Below are 8948 nucleotides of genomic sequence, written 5' to 3'. Positions count from 1 at the left end.
TTCTACGTGCATGCTGCTCAAGAAGCTGAGCCCCTCACCTGGGGGGGGACCACCCCACGGGCTGGGGGTGTCATCCTGCCTTTCACCACTTCAAGCAAAACCTGGGGTTCTTTTAAAATGATTCACAAATTGCCTTCAACCAAGTTTTTCCTTATTCCCAAGTCCCTGGCCTTCATTTCTTCCAAGTTTTCTCCAAGTGAGCAGCTTCTCTCTTAAGTCTGCACTAACAAAGTACAGGAACACTCTGAGAAATGGAAGGGACCCTAGAATCCTAGACCTAAAGCCAGAAGGGACCTAGGGGCCATCTAATCCAACCTCTCATTTTACAGGGAAGGAAACTGAGGCACAGAGAAGTTACCATGATCGCCCAAGGTCAAGAGGAGAGTAAACAGCAGAGCCAGGATTTAAATTCAGGACTTTTGACTCCAAGGTCTACAGCTTTTCCACTGCACCTCAGTGCCTTTCTCTCTCTTAGAGACAAGTGACTCCAATTGCCCATTTTATAGATGAAGAAACTGAGGCCAAGGGACCCGATGGGCTCCCAGCGTCACAGAACTCTTCAGTCAGATGAGGTATTTTCTAGGTCCTGCTCGACACTGTATTTCATTGGGAGACATTGAGTCAAGTTCTTAATTATAAACATTCCTGAGCATTTTGGGGAATGAGGGGGGCAGTCTTTTAATTTTGTACACCACCCTCACCAAGTGGGGCTGGGCCATGACCCTGACATATTTTTGGGCGAGGCAATGAGGTTCAGTGACTAGCCCAGGGTCACACAGCTAGTAAGTATCAAGTGTCTGAGGCCACATTTGAACTCAGATCTTCCTGAATCCAGGGCCATGCTCTAGCCACTGCACCACCTAGTGGCCCTGAATCCTGACACTTCTAAAGCCACCCATTCCTACTTTCCAATGGGAAATGAGTTGGAGGTTTGGAATAAAGTGGCCCCTGAGTGACAAAAAGCATCCCCCTCCTCACAGCTTACTTCACAGGCCTTAAGCCCTGAGAGCTTACCTGGTTTAAGCACTTCAGAAGAGGAAGGCCCAGAGAGGGTGGATGCTTAGCCCAACGTCACACAAGGAGTAGGGTCTAGCTCTCAGAAAAGCATCTTATTCTTCAATGCATTCTCTGACCCTGAGAAAAAGGTCTAAAGGAACATCAGTCCTCATGAATGGAAGTTCCTCAGACGCCTCCTGAAGGACCTGGGCTACACACAGTCAGCTCTGCCTCAGCTGTGGCATCGTGGGGGGGAGTCCCGGCTTGGGCCTGGCCCAGTTTCAAAGGGCAGGGCTTTGTTTCTCCTTCTTCAGATCTGTCTTGAATTACTCAATGGAGCATAAGGAAGAAGTACAAATGAAGGGCGTCTTCTTGCTACGTGCCGGTGTCTTGAAGTCTGTTTCTAAATGTGTGTTCCTACAAAGTTGTGATTTCTTCTGTTTGTTTATTTGGATTCTGACAAGTCTCCTGCTGAAATATCTGGCTGTGTCCAGCCTGGAGTGTGCCAATGTAAATACACATGTACATTTGTATTTGGAATAAGCATGTGCCTTTCTGAGACCACATTTTCTTAAGAGAAGATTACTCTAGAAAAAGGCCTCTTATCCTGTCTGATCTGGGGCTTGCAGGGACCCACCCTCCAGCTTCTAAAGGAAGGACAGACAAGAAAGAACACCCCTAGCTCTCCTCCCCTTCTCTGGATGAATGTTTTGTTCTTTGGCTCTCAAACTGCGCCTTCTCAAAAATGCCACTGGGCACTACCTCTGCCTCGGGCCCTTTCTGATAAAACCATGAAGACAATCACTCGCCCCCAAAGAGTGAAACACACAAATGGGAATGCTCAGAATACTGCAAGAATTGTCCCGTGGGCCCAGGGAGCAGGAAGAGCTCAGGGAGAGAAGTGGTGAACTGATGATGGGCTCATAGATGCTGGATTGAGAATGTCAGTACATGCCCTATTCTCATGTTAAAACGGAACGGATTAGACACTTCAGAGAAGATAATTCAGTCTTTGTCAGGTGCATCAAAAGCTGAGCAGATCTATAAATGGACCAGTCCAGAGGCAAAGGATAACGTGGGTAGGATCTCAACGTGGCATTTTCAGAGGTTTGGTCCATAATGTTCAGCTCTGAGTGCACAAACATCAGCCTCCGTGCCCCCCACCCCGCTTCTTTGTAAGGGCTGTTTAAACATTTGTCTTTGCATACCCAGGCACCAGGCCTGGCATGGGATAGGTGCTTAATAAATGACTGGCTGTCTCATGTCCCTGACTTTTCCAGGCAGTGGCATATGAGGCTCTTTCTGTACGTCTGCAGCAACAGCTTCCCCCAACCTTGCTGCCCCTCTCTTCCCATCCCGAAATAATAACAAGTCCATAGGCTCCTTTTCTCACTAAGAGTCAAAGGGCTTCATGAGACGCAAGCCAGGGAATTTTCGGAAGTCCAAAACATTGGATTCTGGGCCAATCTGATAACCAAAAAACAAAAGCTAAGACAGCCAGGGGCTCTTTGGGCCGAGCAAGGCTTAACAGGAGCCCATCAGCCATCAGCAAAGATCAGTTCATTCTCTTCCTTGGTACCCCCGGCAGCACGCATGGTGCCTAACACATAAGCAGGTGTCAGATAAACACGTGTGGACGGATTGATCCTCATCCTGGGCTAAGAACGGTGGGAAGAAAGCCTGAGTCTCCAGCATTTAACTTCAGAGAGGGGGAAGAGCTTTTGCAAGGGAAAGCAACTACCCAAGAGGCCAAACAGTCAAATACAAGCGAGTTGGGCCAACATCTGCTGGCTCGGCAGTGACACACTCTAAACTCAAAGCCTGACAGAATCAGCTGGTCATTTATTTGTGAAAGTTGAATTCTAGGCGCTCGACAGTTGGTCTAGGTGCCTACACGCAGTCTTTGTCTCCTGCACCAGAGATCTGGTGATTTCTTGGTTTGCATTCTGACTGTTCATCCCCCCCCCCCCCCCCCCCTGGTTTTTCCCCACACTCCCCCCACCCCCAAGCATATTGGTTTTTCCCAACACTCCCCCCGCCCCCAAGCACATTGGCTTTTCCCAACACTCCCCCTGCCCCCAGGCATATTGGTTTTTCCCAACACTCACCTGCAAACTGCTGTTGAGTAAGTCAAAGTCGCTGTATCTTCTCACAATCTGCAGGAGACAAGACCGTGATATTTTCAGTCAGCAGGTATCAACCATCTCTCTCCAAGCCCACAAGAAAATTAAGTCACTTGACAAACATTTGTTGAGCAACTACTATGGATGGAACATAGTACTAGTCACCTTGGGGAACATTTTTCAATTACACAATTGATGAGGATCATCTAGCTCAACCCCTCCATTTTACAAATGAGGAAACTGAGGGCCTAGAACAATGAAATCATTGCCCATAAGATGTCAGGGCCAAAAGAGGCTTTGAAGGCCACGTTAGGAAAGGTACCCTGATCTGGAGGGCTGATGCCACGGGTGAGGAGACATACAGACACCCATCCCATATGACTGGATCAAGGCACTAGGAGACGAGGGGTCCAGTGAAGGAGGCAGGCAAAGACCTGAGTCTGATGAGGATGTTCAGAGGAAGCAGCCAGAAGCGGAAGACTAATAGCCTAACGAGGCTTCCTGGAGAGGAAGGGAAGACGGGGGAGAAACCCCAAGTGAGCAATGAGCCACAGCCGAGCAGTGGCATCTAGACTCCTTGAGGACCAGACAGTTTTCTGTGTCCTCCCATCCTCCACATTCCCAGAACCCAGCACCTGGCCCTGCACATAGGAGGTGCATTCAGGTGCCTGTTAAAAAGACACAGGGAGGAGATGCGCCTGGCATGTCTGGGGAGGCTGGAGGCAGAGTCCGGGGTCTCGCTCGGGATTGTATCTGCTAGGACACGGGAAGACGTCAAAGGCTCGGGTGGGAAGGGGCAAGCAGGCAGATGAGTTCGAGGAAGGTCTAATAACCAGGCAGGAGACAAGGGCCTCAATGAAGGTGGTGACCTATCAAATCAAAAGGAAGCCACGACCTTGGACTAGGATCCAGTGAGAATGTGACGGATGGACGTGGCCAAGTAGGGTGGGAAATGCTGTTCCTGGTCTGAGTCAGGGCCCTTGGTGCAAATCCTGACCCAGCCTTTGAATCACTGTGGGACCCTGGGTAGGTCCCTTCACCTAAGTCTCAGTCTCCTCATTTATATATATCCTGGACAAATAGGAATTACTATCATCATCTGAGGAAGCAGGTTTTGGTGACTGGAGGAATGACTGATTACGTTGACAGAAATGTGACCCACAAGGAAAAAAATAGGAAGAAATCAAAAAGATTCGTAGTAAGTGATGCCAAGGTGCAGCACCGGGAGAACAAAATACACCCTTAGGTTAGGCAGCTCAGGGGTACAGTGGATACAGCCCTGGACCTGAGTTCAAATCCAGTTTACACTGGATACTTCCTAGCTGTATGAACCTGGGCAAGTCATTTCACCCCTGTTTGCTTCTGTTTCCTCACCTGTAAAATGGGGATAATAATAACACCTACCTCCCAGAGTTGCTGTGAAGATGAAATGAGACGATATTTGTAAAATGTTTCACAAGCCTTACAATTCTCTAAAAGGCCAGCTCTGGTTATTATCATTATCATCGTATAAATGACGATAATGGTGACAACCTCCAGATTAAGTGCATGAACAAGACTGGCACTGAGGGGTTAAAGTTCAAATGCCCGGCCTTTCTCTCTGAACAAATGGCCGGGCCCACTGGGGTCAGATGGCACCAAGTCACTGCTCACTCTTCGGGAATTTCTGTAACTTTTTCAAAAACTCTGAATGAAGCATCTGTGCCCACAGTCTTGCGGGGGAGTCTATTTGTGGGTCTGCTGTGGTTTCTGTTCTTTTTTTAGGCTGAAACCATGATTTTGCGGAGATGGGAACTTCTGATGAGGAAAGAGGCTCTCCCAAAGCAGAGCAGGTGCTGGCCTGCACCTCACAGTCTCGGGAAGCTACGTGGCCCCCAGGGGCTGGTGCCCAGCACGCTGAAACAAAATGTCTCAACAAAAATGAGACAGAAGGGATCGGTGGCCCGTGGGCTCAGGACGACTGGAGTTTGGGTGACGACACCGAGCAACACAGATCTGGGAGTCACCCAAATGCACGGAGGTGACGCTTAGAGCCGTGAAAGTGGCTGAATCCTTCCAAGGAAAGGGAAGTAGAAGACCGAGGCCTGACGCCGGGGAGATGCCGACAGGAAGGGGAAGGAAGACCAGCAGTGAGACAAGAAACAACAGTCAGAGAGGCAGGAAGGGTAAAGGCTCCTCAGACGCCACGGAGTCCAAGCTTTCACTCTGGCACAGAATGGTTAAGGGTTTGGCCAAGGTCACACAGCTAGCACGTGGCCAGGGCAGGGCAGAACGCTAACTCACGTCTTCCTGACTCCAAATCCAGTGTTCTATCCGCGGTACCACCTCCCTGCTGGAGCAGCATAGGGTCCCAAAGGCCCAAGAAGGAGAAGACATCAAGAAAGGGGTGGTCAGCAGCGTCAAATGCAGCAGAGATGGGCGAAGGCCACCAGACTGATCACTGATAACCTTCAGGAGGAAGACGTCGGAACATGGGGAGAATGGAAGCTGGAGGGGGGCTGGGTCAGAAATGGGGGGAGAGAAGGAGGAGAGATGGGAATGAGGAGGGATAACACAGTCAAATAAAAATTCGGTTTTGTTTTCAAATGGGTAAACGAATGCGTGAAAAGCACTTTGTGAGCACCTGCTGAGTGCCAAGCGCTGCGCTAAGTGCTGGAAGATAGAAAAGGGACACCCTCCTTGTCCTCCGGGAACGTCCATTCTACTAGGGAGTGAGAACAGACCTGGGGAGGTGTGGGCTCACAAGGAGGCCAGAGATGCCAGGCACAGAGAGGAAGGCGAGGAAGGCCAACAGGGCTCTAAGTCAAACTTTCCCTATGATTAAAAAAAAAAACTTTTACTACAACCCACAATTGTCAGCTTCTCTTTTCTTATAAGTGGTTTCTCCTGCTCCCCGTCCCTCCCTCACGCACAGATATTGGAGTCTCTGACAATTAGAAGAAAATCGTCTTTGATAATACTGCAGTTGGCGGCTTCTCTAGCACACGGTACTGGTACTAAGTGCAAAGCGTCCTCCCTGAGGCAGGTTGGCCTGACTCACTATCCCTACTTCCCCGCTAAGGAAACAGACCGAGGGAAGCTAAGGCCCGGGCCAAGTTCACACCGCAGCAAAGGCAGGAGGAGGAAGGCCGAGGGAGCCTGACTCCCGTCTGCTTTCTACTCTCCAGAACAAAAAAGGAAACAGTCTCTCTCAGATCCCTCTCTGGCAAGCCAGAGATGGCAGAGGCACTCTCTCCGTCTCTCTGTCTCTCCCTCTCCCTGTCTCTCCCTCTCCCCAACCCTTTTCTCTCTCTTTCTCAATCTCTCCCCTCTCTTCTCTCCTCAATCTCTCCTCCTCCTCCTCCTCCTCGCTCTTCTCCTCTGTTTCTCTGTCTCTCTCTCTCTGTCTCCTTCTCGCTCTTCTCCTCTGTTTCTCTCTCCCTGTCTCCCTCTCTCCCTGTCTCCCTCTCTCTCGTCTCCCTCTCTCTCTCTGTGTCTCCTCCTCCTCCTTCTCCTCTGTTTCTCTGTCTCCCTCTCTCTCCTCTCCTTCTCTCTCTCTCTCTCTTTCTCCTCGCTCTTCTCCTCTGTTTCTCTGTCTCTGTCTCCCTCTCTCTCTCCCTGTCTCTCTCTCTGTCTCCCTCTCCCCTCTCTCACCATGACAGCGGAGGTGGGACCCAGCACACAGCCAAAACAGCCAGTGGTTATGAGGGAGCAGAGAATCACAACAGACTAGAGGTAGCAGGAGCCTTGGATGGCAATGTTCCCAATTTAGGCCCAAGGAAACTTAAGCTCTCAGAAAAGATGATGAAAATCCAAGAGGAAGCCATGGACTTTGGAAAGAAATGGTGGCCACTCCTTAGGCCTTGCCCAACTAGAGGCTGCTGGGAATGCAGTAGCTCTCTGTGAACATCTATTATCTTTTCTCAGGCCAACAAGCAGGCCTGAATGACTGAAAAAAAGGAAGCAACCTGGGGGGAAAGAGAATAGAGAGCTGCCATTCTCTGTCCATTCTCTGTTCTAGAGGAGGAACTCCTAGATAATGATCTGTGTGGTGGGCACAAATTCCACCAGCCTGCCCCATCCTCCTCCCCTCAAAAAAACAACCCAGGAACACAACTACACAGCTCCAACACACATCACCCCCCTCCCTGCCCCCTAGCCCTGGGAGGAATCAATACTCAAGAGTTCACTGTTTGGAATTTTTTCATGGTCCCCAAACCACAGTCAGTGGTTGGGTCTTTCTTCAAGTTGAAATATTTTTCAGTTATGAAAAAATTACCTGCCAGCTGTTTTCTATGGAAATTCCTCTTTGCACACGAATGATATACTCCTGAAAAAGAAGCAGGAAAAAACCTTAATTAAAAAAAAATCACCCAAGTAACTGATTCACAATGAAACAAGCCCAGAAAAGCTCAAAGCTGAAATTGGGGGCAACGGGGAATAGGGAGGAGAGTGAGCTTTTTATGGGCCACAGAGAGATGTGTCTACAGTGTCCATGGTATTCCGATGCCTGCGTGTATCCTCTAATCAAATAAGAAAGACCAGAATTAAGAAACAAACAGAATGATTTCTGACATTAATAGCATCGGTTTTGGGTGAGATTAACACAGACTTCATGGTGATCTCATTGACTCCCAGAGGTTTAATTATCACTTCTATGGACACGATGCCCAAACCTACGTAACCACCTTACCTCTCCAGTCCTGAGGGCCATTTCCACCTGAACATTCCACGGATACTGAAAATTTAACCCAACATGTCCAAGACTGAACTCACTGTCTTTTCCTCTAAAATTCCCCCCCCCCCCCCCCCCCCAACCTCCCTTTTTTTTTCTGTCAAAAACACCATTGTCCTCACACCCAGCCGACTCCATGACCCAAGAATCCTTCTGGAAACTTCCCTTTCCTTTATCTGCCCTGCCCCTCACCATCTAATCAGTTACCAAGTCTCTTGTGTCTCCCACGCTCAGCAAAGCGCCATCTTCCACAACACAGAACAAAGGTACTTGATAAACGTCTCCAGAACCAAACTGAGTATTTCTAAGACCCTAGGAGTAATGCCCTATAATAGCATGCATCCAAGTCAATTGAAGAACTCTAAAATTTCCATCTTAATAACATCTCTTATCAGTATTTCAGCAACAGGAACAACAAATAATTGTAATGTTGCTCAGACATCAGTATCATTTTTACTTGATTTTATTTCTGGGTAAGGAAAGAGCAGTCTAGTTCTATGATGTCCTCTTTGGGACAGTGTAGAAGCCCCTTTTTACCAATGTAGATCAGCAACTCCCAATCTTGGGAGAGCTGAGCTGCCAGAAGGAAGAGAGGAAGGGAGTGGGGAGAAAAAAGAAAGCAGGAAGGAAAAAAGGAAGGGAGGGAGGGAGAGGAAGAAAAGCAAATAGGAAGAAAGGAAAGGAAGGAAGGGGGGAAAGGAGGGAGGAAGCAAAAAAGGGAGGGAGAGAGGACAGAAAAGAAAGTAGGAAGAAAGGAAAAGAAGGGAGGGAGAGGAAGGAAAGGGAGGGGGGGGGGGAAGGAAGGAAAGGAAGGAAAGAGTGAAGGAAAAAGAAGGAAGGAGGGAAGGAAGAAGAGAAGGAGGGAAAGAGGGAAGGAAGGAAAGATAGAAAAATGGAAGGAAGGAAGGATTAATTCAGTGTCTACTATATGCCAGGCACTGCTAAGTAAGCATTTTACAATTATTATCTCATTTAATTCTCATAACCCTGGGAGGTCAGTAACATTATTATCCCCATTTTACAGTTGAGGAACCTGTCCAGGGTCACCCAGGTGGTATTTGTTAGAGTTAGGACTTGCAGGGGAACCCAGTCTTCTGGACTCCAGGCTGGCAGGC

At 48.8% G+C, this 8948-nt stretch overlaps 1 long non-coding RNA gene across 1 annotated transcript; it reads right to left on the bottom strand.

Moving 5' to 3' along the window:
- Positions 1–3102: 3102 nt before the first annotated feature.
- On the bottom strand, positions 3103–7884 carry LOC114032889. The gene is made up of 3 exons (XR_003567890.1): positions 7792–7884; positions 7378–7428; positions 3103–3152 (listed from the first exon to the last, which is right to left on the bottom strand). It is a non-coding gene; the product is annotated as an uncharacterized LOC114032889 (long non-coding RNA).
- Between the last annotated feature and the right edge of the window lie 1064 nt (positions 7885–8948).

The sequence above is a fragment of the Vombatus ursinus genome, unplaced genomic scaffold (genome assembly GCF_900497805.2).
Source record: "Vombatus ursinus unplaced genomic scaffold, bare-nosed wombat genome assembly UNPS02005775.1, whole genome shotgun sequence".
Lineage (NCBI taxonomy): Eukaryota > Metazoa > Chordata > Mammalia > Diprotodontia > Vombatidae > Vombatus > Vombatus ursinus.
The sequence above is the reverse complement of the archived record's forward strand: the minus strand, read 5'-3'. Positions and strand labels throughout refer to the sequence as shown.